The sequence below is a fragment of the Zingiber officinale genome, chromosome 6A (genome assembly GCF_018446385.1).
Source record: "Zingiber officinale cultivar Zhangliang chromosome 6A, Zo_v1.1, whole genome shotgun sequence".
Lineage (NCBI taxonomy): Eukaryota > Viridiplantae > Streptophyta > Magnoliopsida > Zingiberales > Zingiberaceae > Zingiber > Zingiber officinale.
The window spans coordinates 100,302,219-100,316,632 of record NC_055997.1 but is presented as its reverse complement, the minus strand read 5'-3'; the positions used below and the strand labels follow the sequence as shown (position 1 = coordinate 100,316,632).

Below are 14,414 nucleotides of genomic sequence, written 5' to 3'. Positions count from 1 at the left end.
TTAAAAATATAGGAAAAAATAAATAGGTAGAAGAAAAAAATTGAAATAAATTTTTAGGGGTACTTAACAAGAATTATGAGTAAGCTAACATATTTTAGAAATAATTTTCATTTTGTACAAATAAAATTTTGAGCAAAACTTTGACCAAAAAGTTAACAAAAATTATTGATTTTATTGACAAGAATAAATCAGGTAAATTAAATTTCTAACATGCATTACTTTGTCTAATAAGATAATGATAATTTAGGCATACAAACAAAAAATTATTTAATTATCTAAACAAAATTTAAGAACCCAAAATAAGTCGTGTCCTACTGGGTTAACCAAATATTTTCTGGGAATTAATTGTCTTTCCACCTCTATAATTTGGCCCTTATGGTATCTAAAATACTAGTTAAGCTTTCGATGATATTTGTAATTTCTTTCTGGAGCATGTAAAGAATTTGAGTATGAATTGTCTTTTTCTAGCAATTCTATTTTATCTTTTAATTTATCATTTTAAAATTTTAATTTATCAAAGTCTTTCAGACCGTATCCATTTGTTAAAGTTAATTTTAACTTTGCATTCTCTTTTGCTAAATCCACCATATTTTTAGAAAGTATTTTAAAGAATTCAAATAATTCCTCAGGAGGTCAGGAACATACCTTACTTACCATTACGATTTCGTTGTTTGATACTCTCCCTTTATCGCTGCTTTCTTCCGAAGACTCTCCCCCTTCATCGATGCTTATCTCGGATGAGCTTTCTTTGTCTTCAAGTAGGTATTTGGCTATAAATGTTGTTCCGATAATCTCCTCGATCTCGAGTTCTTCGGACGATGACTCAGTGTCCATCGTGTAATGACCCAATTTTCCTCATTAGGAGTTCTAAAAGTTCTTAAAAATCTTTAGAAATATTCTAGAGATTTTTAGAAATTTTTAGAGTATTTTTATGCAATTTTTGGATGTCGTTTGGTATTTTTACTAGACGAAAGAAGTTTTGACAAAAAATGTCCAAGTCGATATTCGAACCCGAGACGTCTGGCCGAACCCAATTTTAACCAAATCCAGCTAGCCAACTGTTCCGCAAATGTTTTATGAAAGAATATGGAACGAAATAGATTTAAGTAGTGAGGGAATAGAAAATAAAAGGGGAATAAAAGGCTCGGGATTTGAACTTGCGGCCTTTGGCTCGGTCAAAACCCGGCTGACCAAGTGTTCACGCGGCCGGTTTTGTTTAAAAAGGGTAGTGAATTTATTTAAAGAAGTTAACAGAATATTGAGTTATAAGAGGAGAACTTAACTTAGGGCTTGATTACCCGTGACCTAATTTCTTACCTCTCCTTCTTCTCTTCGCGCGGCGTCGACTCCTCCTCTCGGGCGAAACCACAGCGAGGAGCTAGGGCTTCTTCGGCGGCCGACGAGGGTCCAATCCGAGAGCTTTTCGCCTCTTCACGATCCTCTCGGCGAGGTGGACGCATAGGCACAAGAAGAGGTCAGGAACTCAAGCATCTCAGCAACCCTAGAAGCCCTTTCTCCTTCGGTGGAGAGTCTAAGAACACGAGGTAAGTTGCTTACTCACCTGCAGTAGAGTAGCTTAGATTTTCCGTTGGCTTCTTCTTCTTGATTGGGAAGCATGTTATTAAGGAAGTTTGATTTCCTAAGATACTGCCGTGAGAAATTTGGATTGTCCAAGGATTTAGATTTCTTCTTTTAGGTTTTCAAAACATGCTGTAGAAAAAGTTGTAGTTTGCTAAGAATCTAGTTTTCTTTTGGGGCTTCGGATCATGTTATGCAAGATTGGGATTGCTGGAGGCTTGAGTGTAGCTTCGGGATTTGCCTTCTTCTATGTATTTCTGCTGTAGTATACAAGATTTATATGAGTTTCATATAGTTTTTTTTAAGCTTCAGTAGGCTTCAGTTCAGATTGGCCATATGTAGCATATTTGGGTTTCAGTTGTGATCTTTGAAATTTGCTGCCGTGAGGTTTTAGGGAAGAACATGAATGGTAAGTTCAAGCATGCGGGCGTTTTACCTCCAAGCTTTGTAGTTCAGTTTGTAATGTGTAGAATATAGTTGTACCTACATCTTGAGTTGCAATTAATGTTGCATAATTCAGTTTTAAGGTTGTGCTGGATTCTTGCTTGTTTGCTACCGTGAATCACAAAGAAAGGAAGTAAATAGTATAGTTTAAGCATGTGATTAGACGGTTCCTATTTGTTATTAGTTAAGCATGTGTAGTTTCTTTATTACTAGAATAGCATGAGCAGTATTGAATTATAATGTTTCTCCTTGCTATTAGAATAACATGAACAGACTTAGGTTTGGTTTATTTTGAAGCTTGCTGCAATAAAACCAGATTTAGTTGTTTAGATTTGGAAATGAGAGCATGTAACATCCTAGTATTTAATTTTCTTCTTTGCTGCCATGTGTAGGAATAGGCCTCTAAACGGGCATGCAGTAGAGTGGTTTTGTGCTGTTAGCATTTCAGTTGTTTAGTTTTCGATATAGATCCTTCCTTATTAGTTTTTATGCATGCAGATTTCAAAATTATGTAGCTCCAATGAGTAGGAACAGCTATATCAGTTCACATTGTAGTTTTGGTTTTCCTTTGCATTTTAACAAATCTGAATAGTTTTTATTCTAGCATGCTTAAAGATTTCAGATATGTCTTCCTTTGATTTATGACTGTTGTAGCATATTTGAAGAAGTCAAACTTGCTCTTACGATTCGGATTTTCTGTACAGCTAGTGTGCTTTGTTTTTCTCGCTTTGGATTTTCTGTATAGCATTAGAACGACAAGAAGTTTAAGAGTAGCTAGTGTGCTTTGTTTCCGTTGCTTTCGGATTACACTGTACAGCTTTGGAATAGCTAGAGATTAATGAGTAGCATGCATTCTTTGCTCTCTTTTTTTTTTTATCTCTGATGTAGCAAGATTTAAGGTTTTAATTCCAACAAGTTTTAGATGTAGTTTAAGCTCGTATGATATGCAAATATTGATAAGTATTGCATGCAGAACTTCAATATAAGAATAGATTTTTATTAAGTTTAATATGCAGAATTTTATTAGCATAGTAGGTAGATTTTTGGTTTAAGCATTTCAAAGTTAGAATTTGCTTAAACATTTCAGTTTCTTTTTAAGGAAACATTCTTTTAGAAGTATTAACAAGTATAAGAAAGATAAAGAAAAGAAAGAAAAAGGTCAAGGCCTTAAGTAGATCCCAAAGTCAAGACTTTAGGGATTTTAGCACACAAGGTGCTAAAGAAAATATCGAGGCATTAAATATTAGAAGTATTAAAAGATAACAAGTATTTTACTTTTATCAGTGGTACTGTACTGGACTCTCAGTTGTCCTTGGGTTGGGCTCCCATAGTCGTCCCTAGGGTTAGATAACCTAGTATGCAGGACTCTCAGTTGTCCTTGGGCTGAACTCCCATAGTCGTCCCTAGGTTTAGATAACCTAGTAAACCCTACTAGATTCGAGACCAGCTATCTCGGGTCTAGTTAGGAATGCGCGCATAGCAAGTACAGTTGTCGGGCCTAAGAAGAAAGTTGATTATTATTTTGAAGTATTATAAGTATAAGTTTTTGAACAAACAAAATAAGTTTCACATAAGTATAAAAGTATAAAAGTATAAAAGAATAAGTTTTGAACAAATGAATTAAGTTTCACTTTGTTTTAAAATCAGCAAGTTTAGTTTCCTTTTATGCTAGCATGTTATTTAGATTAGCTTACTGTTCTTTGCTATTAGAAGAGCATGAGTAGCTTTACATGTTTAGCACTTCAGTATGTTTATTTATTTACTAGTAGATGAGCATGAGTAGTTTTCCTTTTGAGCATTCAGTTTTAGTTTGCAGTATATTCACATGCATATCGAGTTTTTGTGAGTTAGATAGCGCTTACTAAGCATTTTGCTTATAGATTGCATTTCCTCTTACTGCAAATAAAGGAAGACGACGAGGAGGTGCGGATGATGTGTGATGCCAGGACTATGGAAGTCTTGGGACTAGAAAGGAGTTCCTTTAGCCTTCTTTCCTTATTCTTTTTCTTGTTTCCGCATTTTAGTTATTGAAACATTTGAGATTGTACTTTACACTCCGTGTCATTCGAGTTTATTCTTGTTCTAGGTTGCATGTAGGATAAGTTCAGTTTAGTAAGTAGATGTTTGTGTGTTTGATACTTATTTAACTGCGTGGGTGTTTGATAAATGTTCCAGCCGCCTGTGGCTGATGTATACTATGTTTGTATCTCAGTTTAAGGTCACCGGTACAAGGGAGACTCTGTCGAAATTTTTGGTAAAGACTCCTCGTGTTTTCGATCATACCGGTTAAGTAGAGTTAGTAGTTAAGTAACGGTCATCCTTAGAGAGTAGTATAGAGTGTTAAGAAGGGTGGTCGTTACCCATCGAGGAGTTAGATTCGGCTTCTTTTGATTCTTCATAGAGCTTAAAGAACTTTTTCCAAAGTTCTTTTATACTTTTGTAGTTACTGATTCTATCGAGTTCCTTAACCGGTAGTACTCTTATAAGGTGAAATTCAGTCTTACCGTTTGCCATAAATTCGTCACGCTGCTTTCTGGTCCAGAGGTGTCCTTCGAGTTCTTCTCCATTTGTGTTCTTTGGTGCTTCAAAAATATATTTCATTATTAATAAAATATTAAAATCTATCTTAAAGAATATCTTCATTCGTTACTTCTAAAACATGAACTCCCCCTCGAATACTAGTGGGTGGATGCTAGCTCCGACCCTTGTTTTTGTACTTCAGTCGGCGGTTAGTCCTTTTGAGACGTTCTGGCTCTGATACCAATTGTTGGTGTAGCAGGGCTGGCAAGAAGTGGGTGAATTGCCTGTAAAATAAAAATAACCAACCCCTTTCTTCTTCTTTTGACTTAGATTAGTAGCACAAGTTAATTAATCAAAAAGCAATTGACATAAAGAAATAACAACTTAAAAGAGTAAATATGTCACGCCCCCAAAGGAGTCCCTGCCAGACAAAAATCTAACAACATCTCCCCTATAACGGTGACAATATGAAGCATCACTACAAACAAAATATACATCAACCACATGCGGCTGGAATATTTATATACACAACCACGCAGTTATAATAACAGCCCACACGGCTGGAATGAAACAATCACAACCACGCAGTTATATATATAAAACAGCTCACACGGCTGTACTAAAAACCAACACAGCGGAAAAATGAAAACGGAAAGCCCAATACAACACAATCAACACACTGCTAGCCGGCTAGGCTTTATACAACAACCACAACAACAAATACAACAACACATATCGAAGATAAATAAAGATATACCAAAACCCGAAACGATCGTCGGATGTGACGTAGGACCCGGCAGACAGGATACTCCGAACGACACTCCAACCATCTACCTGAAAACATAAAGATATACATGCGGTGGTGAGTATAGGTAACTCAGCGGGTAATAGACAAGATAGTGCATGGTCCATAAACAAAACATGGAGATCAAAAGTATACAGTCTCAGTAGGGAAATAAGAACATGATCATACTATCATCATCAATGCACCTAAACATATCTGACATAATAACCTGACATATCGACTGTACAAACCACAACTAACATAATGACAGATACATACCCAATCTGGAATCAACACCTGGTACAATGGTCTGTAAACTCACCATATCTGCAACAGACCTACTCGTGACACCTATGCAATATAAATACGACTGCAAATACATGTAAAATAAATGACATGTATGCAGTATGACAACCATATGCAACAATCATATCGCAAACAAATGCAACACACCACAAACACATGCAACTAGTATCTAGTAGGCATGTATGCAAATATAACCCCCAGATGCACCGTGCATCATATGCAAAAGTGCATGCATGCTCCATGGTCACCCCCGCCACCTCTCCGAACACCACGACCCCTGTATGGCCGAGAGGCTTGGGTCTGTGACGACTGTACTACCGTCCAGCGCACTATATAGTAGTCGAGGCGGACAGTCCGCTAATAGCTATCTAGCTAAATAGCATCAGGGTCCCTGATTGCTCACAACGCCGGATCTCACTAAACCTCGTGACCGGGTGGCACGACAGGACGAGCGGCAACTTCTCCAGCTACCACTACCCATGAGTGGCAGAGTGTGGGGCGCTAAACCAAACCAACTGACGACTCTCTCACCACAAGGGAGACAATGGTCATCAGATGCAATGAATGATGAACATGATATATATATATAAAATCATCATCCATGCAATAACTCCAAACCTCATAAATACCTCCAACATGAGTATAATCGTCATGATACCTCTACGTATCCCACCAAACATATGTACACACTACACATGTATAATCAACCAAAAATCTCCAATAATCCCACCAGACACATGTACACAAAAGATAAGTACAATCAACATGTATCCTCCAATAACAATACAACAGACATGTGTATATACTTTAAACATACAATCAACACAACTCCTCCAAAAGTACATGACAAATATGTATGTACACACCACATATAAATGCACGGTCAACTAGATGACTCCTATAACACATACCCATCTATGTACAGTCCACATCATTATACCCAATCAGCATGGGAATACCAACAACCCGACAATCCCTACAAGCCATACTCTACATGTGTAATCACAACAGAGTAGATATCAAGAGTGGAGACTGTATATGAATTAAAATAGATCATCACAAGGGTCAAGCATAAGTATCATGCAGGAAAAACAGCAACCGATCATGATATAAGATAAAGCAGCCTAATTCATCCAATAATATCCATGCACTAAGTACAAGAAAATCTATATAGAGGCCAAGGAAGAAATACCCGCCTTTATCTGTCGACCGCGTCAAACAATCCAATCCCACGTCGAGACGCTCGCCTCGAAATAAAATCCTGTGATCACATAATATATTTAGCTAATTACATAGGTAGCAAATAGCTAAATAAACTCCCCAATCTAATTAGAAAAACCCCAATCGAAATAATCAACCTAATCCCTTAATCCAATTAGGTTCACTCCAACCAGATCTAATATCTGATTAATCTTCCAATTAATCCTCAATCCAACTTCTCCTAAATCTAAACATAATCCAAACTCATCATAAATCCTTCTAAATCCCCCAATCAATCCAAGATTCAACCAAATCAATATATCACATAAATGCAACCAAAACTCCATAGTTACCTCACCTTGATCCAAAACAAAATCCACACCCTTTGATGAAGAAATCCAAAGTTTGCTGTGGAGAAAAAATGGAGCTTCTCCACCCATTTACAGCTGGTCCAACACAAATAGGTGCCCAAAATCAACACCTAGCATAAATCCAATACACAATCCTCAATTAATACATTCTCAATTAAGATTAAACCCAATAATTCATCCATTCTCTTAATTACCAATCCACTATATAGTCACTGCCATCCAAACAAAACAACCTAAATCAGTAGAAACCTAATCTAGCAATATACCAGCGAAACCAACAGAATTACCCTACTGGACATCACTTACCTTAAGGTTTGGTAGCAAAATCCAAATCTCACAACCCAACAAGACCTCTGCCGGCAGGTACCCAAGAAGCCCTACACCAATTCCTTCCAAAATCAATCCACAACCTAGCTGTAGAGCAATTAGTTTACTAAAACCCCAAAAATACAGAGTCTTACTCACCTCAAACAGGCCTCCACCTCTACACCGGAACCTTCACAGTCGCAAGAATTGAAGAAGATGAAGATTTGCTCAGGGGAGGTCCATCACTAGGTTGATCCAAAGCTTTCCCCTAAACCAGGTCAAGATCAGAAACCAATCCCTCAATAATGCTTGAATCTACAACATTCCTCGACACTGCCTTACCTCAACCGATCGCCACCAGTTGGTATCATGCGATCAATCTCATCTGGTGGAGATCCGGAATGCACTCCAGAGAATCGATTGAGGAAGGGAATCAGACAGGACTCGATCAGCCGGGAATGATGAGAATCAACCCCTCACCGTCGTGCCCTAGACGCCGACCAACAGCCGATCGCGAGCAAGAAACCACCGAGAAGACGACCTCTCAGGTGAAGATGGCCGGTACTGTCGAGATCCGGCGACATACCACAGGTGATGCGGAGAGAATGAGATCGCCGGGGAAAAACTCGCCCTCTGTCGACGTCGGGTCGCCTGCGTGAGAGAAGTCGAGAGAGAGGAAAATGAGAGGAGAAGAAGAATTGGTGGCTTGCTCCCTCAATGCTCCGGGGTTTGCTTTGTGCCGGCGATGCCGAGAGGAGAAGAGGAAGATCGCCGGTCGCTGGTGAGGCTCGGGACGAAATGAATCGGGGAAGAAGTTAGGGGAAGAATCGGTAGAAGATAGCAAATTAGGTTTAATTAACATATATAACTTAGGTTTAGGTAATTAGAACCTAAGTTAATTCCTCAATCAAATCCCACTTTAATTGGGTATTTCAACTAAGCCTCCACTGTACCCAGAATCCATCCCCTCAAAACGGGTCATACGGACTCCGTTTAAATCCCAAAAAATTTCTAAAAATTCTGAAAAAAATCCAATAAGATTTTTCGTCCAATAATATTTATTATTTAATTTTACGGTATTTTACAAAGTAAAAGGCTAGAATTTACTTGGTTATAACCTAGATGGTTGTTAATCCAAGACAAATAAAAGCTCACTAAAATTCTCCTTCGTTGAAGGTGGAGAAGACTTTTACACACGTTGATAGCTCAGAAATGACTAGGAAAGTTAATACAGAAGTTGTTGTTTAATTGTTCTTTCTTTCCTAGGTCCAGGGGTCTTTTTGTAACTCCTGGAAAACCTTATCCGAGGTTGTAAGGAACCTTTAATAGGCTTGAAGGTGCCTCCAGCTTGGCAAAGATTATCATCAAAGATAAAGTCTTATCTTCGACTAACAGCTACTGTTTGCCCAGTGTAAGGCGCCTTCAAGGGGTTAAAAGTGCCTTCCACAAAGGTTCAAAGGCGCCATCTATAAAGGCTAGAAGGCACCTTCAGGGGTTGAAGGCGCCTTCCACTAGAAAGGCGTGAGGGCACCTTCAATACCAATGAAGGTACCTTCAGCACCTGCTACTAAGCTCCACACTTCTCCATTGGCTTTTCTGCTGCTCCGCTCACTTGAGTGATTTTGGCCATTTGGAATAGAGCTCACCCGAACCTATTTTTCAGCTTTCTTCTCGAGCAAGCTTCCGCTTCGGCTTCTCATGTCTCTGAAATGACACGCGCCTCCTTCTCGTCCACCAGCGTACTCTTCCACAACGCCTCATCACTCGAAAGCACCGAGCCCATCGATTCTCTTTTGTGTCATCCTTCTTGCTAGCTGCATCTTTCACTCGACTTCTTGTATTCCTAAGCTCCTGCATACTTAAACACAATGATCAAACATAAAAAGACTTAACTGAACTTGGTTGACCATATCAAAATTACCTCGGGGTACTTACAGAAAAAGATAAGCTTTTTAAAACCATGTATCAGAGCTTCAGGTTTATGAGGCCTATTTTCGTTTGGTTTTTCGTGATTTGGTTTCTCGGTGTGACTTTTCGGGTTTTGGGACCAGGCGATGACAGGACTCTCCAAGCTATAGGAGGTATGTTTGCATATTGTTAGCTTACATTTCTGTTAGTGCATGCATTGTTGTTATGTTAGTTATGTTATGTATTAGTATGCTTTTGTTAGTACCTGTCCAGTTGTTTGTAGCATACATTAAATGTGTTGGGTCAATCACTGATCACGGTTGACCCTACTAGAGATCAAGGAATACAGTCTCATAGGACTTCTTTTACCATACCACTAGTGTTATTAATTTCTGTTATCACTAGTTTAGTAGTGGTTAGTATCTGCTAAATATCATATTGCTTCGGTTCGTGGAGAACCAATTTACTCGTATTGCCTTGGTTCGTAGAGAACCGATTTACTCTTATTGACTTGGGTAGTAGAGGATTGACCTACACCTGTTAGTTCGGTTAGTAGAGGATCATTTTATTCTGGTTGACTTGGGTAGTTAGGTATCGATTTACCTTAGTTAGTCTTATCAGTAGATGATGGATTTACTTTTGTTGGATCAGACAGTAGTTGATCGATTTATTTTGTTGGTTTGACCAGTAGGAGACCGACTCACTCTATTTTATAGAGATTCTGATCCTTGGGTTTTGTGTGCTAGTTAGATGACCTGAAAGTTACATTAGAGTTCAGGACTCGTACAGACGGAGAGTTGACTGAGTTAGCTGCATACTATTGCTGGCTTGACTAGTCTGTAGAGGATCGATGTATCCTATTCTATGGAGACTTTAACCATGGACTGTATGTACATAGTAGGATGACCTTGAGGGTACATTTGGATAGATGACCCCCATTGACGTGGAAAAGTGTGGAGCTAGTTGCTTAACACTTACAAGATACTTTATATCTGTGGGAGGTTAGATGTGATCTTGAGTCACTTATTATCCGGGAGGAGGTTTTGTAGGAAAGCACCTCGATATGGATTTGTGATACATCCGGGTGACACCCGATGTATAGGGTTTTAGAGCGTTTCTATTGGTTGAATGACATGAAAAAGACATCGCGGATTTTGTAGCTGGATGTCTAGTATGTCAGCAAGTGGAGGCTGAACATCGGAGGTTAGTAAGATTATTTCAGTAGATTCGGATACTGGAATGGAGTTGAGCGCATGTTATAATGGATTTTGTTGTGGGATTATCCAAGACTTAGAGAGGATATTTTGGTTTGGGTAATCATTGTCGGGCGACAACTTACTCCCTAGCTATTGATTTGTAGGATGTATCCGTTGGATTGAGTAGCAGGATTATATGGTAGAGAGATTACCGAACCTCATGGTATATCTCTGAGTGTTATATTGGATTGAGATCCATGATTCACCTCACGTATCTCGCAGAGTTGGTAGCATTGTGAGTGTGGAGCTTTGTTGAAGTGGAGGTTTTCACCCTCTGACAGATGGACAGTCGGAGCACGTTATGTGGATGTTAGAGGATTTGCTGATACAAGGTGTTGTGGATTTTGGAGATGATTGATTTACTTACAGTTGGCTAGACAGCAGTGTGAGAGTAGCGGAAGCAGGATGAGCTCATAACCCACAGAGTCATCTTTGACAGTTGGAGATTTGTTATGATACTTGGATGGAGTGATATATGAGTATGTTGTTGGGTGGTTACCTTTACATGAGGATCCCTGAGTTGAGCAGTAAATTTGGGGACCAAATTTTTATTAGTGGGGGAGAATGTAAAATACGGTGCCTAGATAATAATTAAATAATAAGATTATTGGAAAAATAATCTTATTGGATTTTTCAGGAATTTTTAGGATTTTTCTGGGATTTAATCGGAGCTCGTTTGACATATTTTAAGGGGATCAATTTCGGGTACAAATAAGGCCTGTTTGGGATACCCGTTTAGGTGAGGAAATGTTTATAATTATAAATTATTTTCTTTCCTTTAATTCCCTTCCCAAACGCCGTTTCCCCCAAACCCGATGCCGATCCTTCCTCTCCTTCTTTCCCCGACCTCCCTTTCTTCTCTGATCTCCCTCGCAGACTAGCGACAATCGGCGATCTCTCCTTCCCTTCTCGGTGTCGCCGGCGCAAAGCAACCACCGGAGCTTTAGGAGGGAGTGAGTTGCTGATCCTCCATTTTCTCCCTCTCGATTTCTCTCCCACGGACGATCCAACGCACCCGACGCCGACGAAGAGCGTCGTCCACCTGCGAACTAGGCTTCAATGCGCCGCCTGAGGACCTCACCGGAATCTTGAAGGTGCTGATCCCCAATCGCTTCCTCGTTGGTTTCTTGTGCGCGATGGGCGGCGGTTCGGCATCTAGGGCACGGCGTGAAGAGGTTGATTCATATTTTTCCGGCCGATCGAGCCTTTCTCTTCTCCTCTTCGTTCTGTTCACTGGAGGGTATTGCCGATCATCATCAGCCGAGGTGGATCGCACGACATCGACTGTAAATGATCAATTAAGGTAAGACCTTGTTTGGAAAGGCTGTGAATTCAAGAATTCTTGTGAATTGGGTTTGTTTGTGGTATTCTTTTTGATTTGGACTAGAAGGAGGCTTTGGATTCACATACTGGTGGAATGCTCATTTGTTGTTCGCTGATCTTCTCCAATTCTTGCGGCTGGTTGTTCATTTTGAGGCGGATGAAGAGGAAGAGGTAAGGAGAGTATTTATTACTGGAATTCTTGTTGTTAACAGAAGTTCTTATTAATGCTTGTATTTCCTTCTTGATTCGATCAGTGGTACAGGGGTAGTAAGAGTGTAGGTGGGCTGTAGAACGGGGATTGTTCACTGTGCTTCACCAACTGCCACCTTGAATTTGAGTATGTGTTGGAGTTGATTTATAATAGTTATTTGGTGAATGATTTATATTGATAGATGCGTGATCGGTATTGGTATGTTTTGGTTAATTAGGGTTTGATGATAATTGGTTGTTTTGGTTAAGGGATAAAATATTGGAATCATGGATTTGTTGTTTAGTGGAAGTTATTTGTGAAGTGTTAGTTATGCTTTTGTGGGTAATTGAAGTATGTTAACAAGAGAAGTTAGCTAGCTGAATTGGGTTAATTCATGAGGGGATTTGTTTGATGTGAAGGTTTTAGAGCTAGGTTGAGGGCTTTGATTCATGGTAAGTTACTATAGTGTTTTGGTTGATCTCTTGTTGGTATTAGGTTGATATGGATTGGATCAAATTCTATTTGAGCTGTTAAGATGTGATAACATGATGAATGGGGAATTAGCTATCTTAGATTGTATTTTCAGATGTGATTTAGGTGGACAAATCGTGCATGTTTGATCCATGATGTTAGTAGTTGATGAAATTAAACTGGATTGGATAATTGGGTAGGCAAAGGAAGCGGTTTTAAGAATTGATTGGTGGATAAATGGGGAACTTATCATTTTGTTAGATTTGGATTATTAGGTGGAATTAAACGATTATCTAATTGAATTAGAATTGAGTTTTAGGTTTAGCTAGTTGTTGTATATGTAATTAGCTAAATATATTATGTGATCGCAGGACTTGGATTCGAGATGTGCGTCTCGACGTGGGATTAGTTTATCACGATCGACAAATAAAGGCGGGTACTTCTTGCTTTATCTCTTTAGCACATTGATCTTAGTGCATGAGCTATATGTTTAGTTGGCTACTATGTTTATCTTGACTCCACTCTTATTTTTCCTGCGCTTGATACTTCCACTCAATCTTTGAGCTACTCGTTTATGTATCTATACAGTCTCTTGTTGCTATTCATGATATTTAGCAGATACTATAGTACTAGGTATTGAATACCAGATACCAGACATTAGATAGTAGGTATTGGATATATGGACACCTGATACCATGTTTACCTGCTTTGATTTCTTTATGACGCTGCATCTTGCACATCATGTCATTGCATGCATGTAGGCGACCACGTCATCCTTGTGGGTGAGTGAGTCGTCGGGCTGCATCGCACACTCGGTCACTCATGGGTAGTGGTAGCTGGAGGCGATGCCGCTTATCCTGGCATGATGCACTCGGCTACTCATGGGGTAGTGGTAGCTGGAGTTGCGAGCAACAAGGACCCTTTTCGCATTGTAGCTAAATAGCTACTTAGCACCTGTCCATCCGGTCACTTGAGAGTAGTGGCGGCCTTTGGGTAGTACAGTTGTCATCGATCCCGCCTCTCGACCATACAAGGGTCGTGGTGCAGAGAGGTGGGCGGGGTGACCATCCGTGCATACGCTGTTGTTATTATATCTGCGCGTTGTTTACTTATACTGTTGTTGCTAGATTATACCGTTGTTGTTTATTTTGGTTGAGATTTATACCTGTGATATGTGTTTAGACACTGGCCTACCTACTGTTGACATGTATATACCTCACATGATACCATGTAGTTATGAGCAGTACTGTAGCAGGACTTTGCTACACTTTACCTTCTACCACTAGCCTAGGATATGGTTTCAGGTATGGACACTTATTATGATATCACTGTAGTATCTGCTATTTCCATACGAGACTGTATACCTTTGTATCTCTAGTTTGTTTTACTAAACTCATGCACTATCTGTCTATTACCCGCTGAGTTTTTATACTCACCACCCCGCATATTGGTAATTTCACCAGGTAACAGGTAAAGGAGTTATGGAGTCGCCTGGAGATCCTGTCTGCCAGTTCCACGTCACATTCGAGGATGACCTTACGATTTCTGTATTTCTTATGTTATTTGTAGTTTGGGTTTTGTACTTGTTTATGTATTTGTATTCTCTTGTATTTGGATTGATATTATTGTGTCAAGCCGAGCCGGCTCGCAGTCAGTTGATTTGTGTTTTGTGATCGTTGTTTGTGATTTCCGCTGTGTTTATTTTAGTTCAGCCATGTGGGCTGATTAATATATATTATATAACTGCGTGGTTATGT

General features: G+C 39.3%; 1 long non-coding RNA gene across 1 annotated transcript; it reads left to right on the top strand.

Annotated features, from left to right (window-relative positions):
- Positions 1 to 11,351: 11,351 nt before the first annotated feature.
- Positions 11,352 to 13,089, top strand: LOC121997167. The gene is made up of 3 exons (XR_006116232.1): positions 11,352 to 11,976; positions 12,061 to 12,167; positions 13,029 to 13,089. It is a non-coding gene; the product is annotated as an uncharacterized LOC121997167 (long non-coding RNA).
- The last annotated feature ends 1,325 nt before the right edge of the window (positions 13,090 to 14,414 follow it).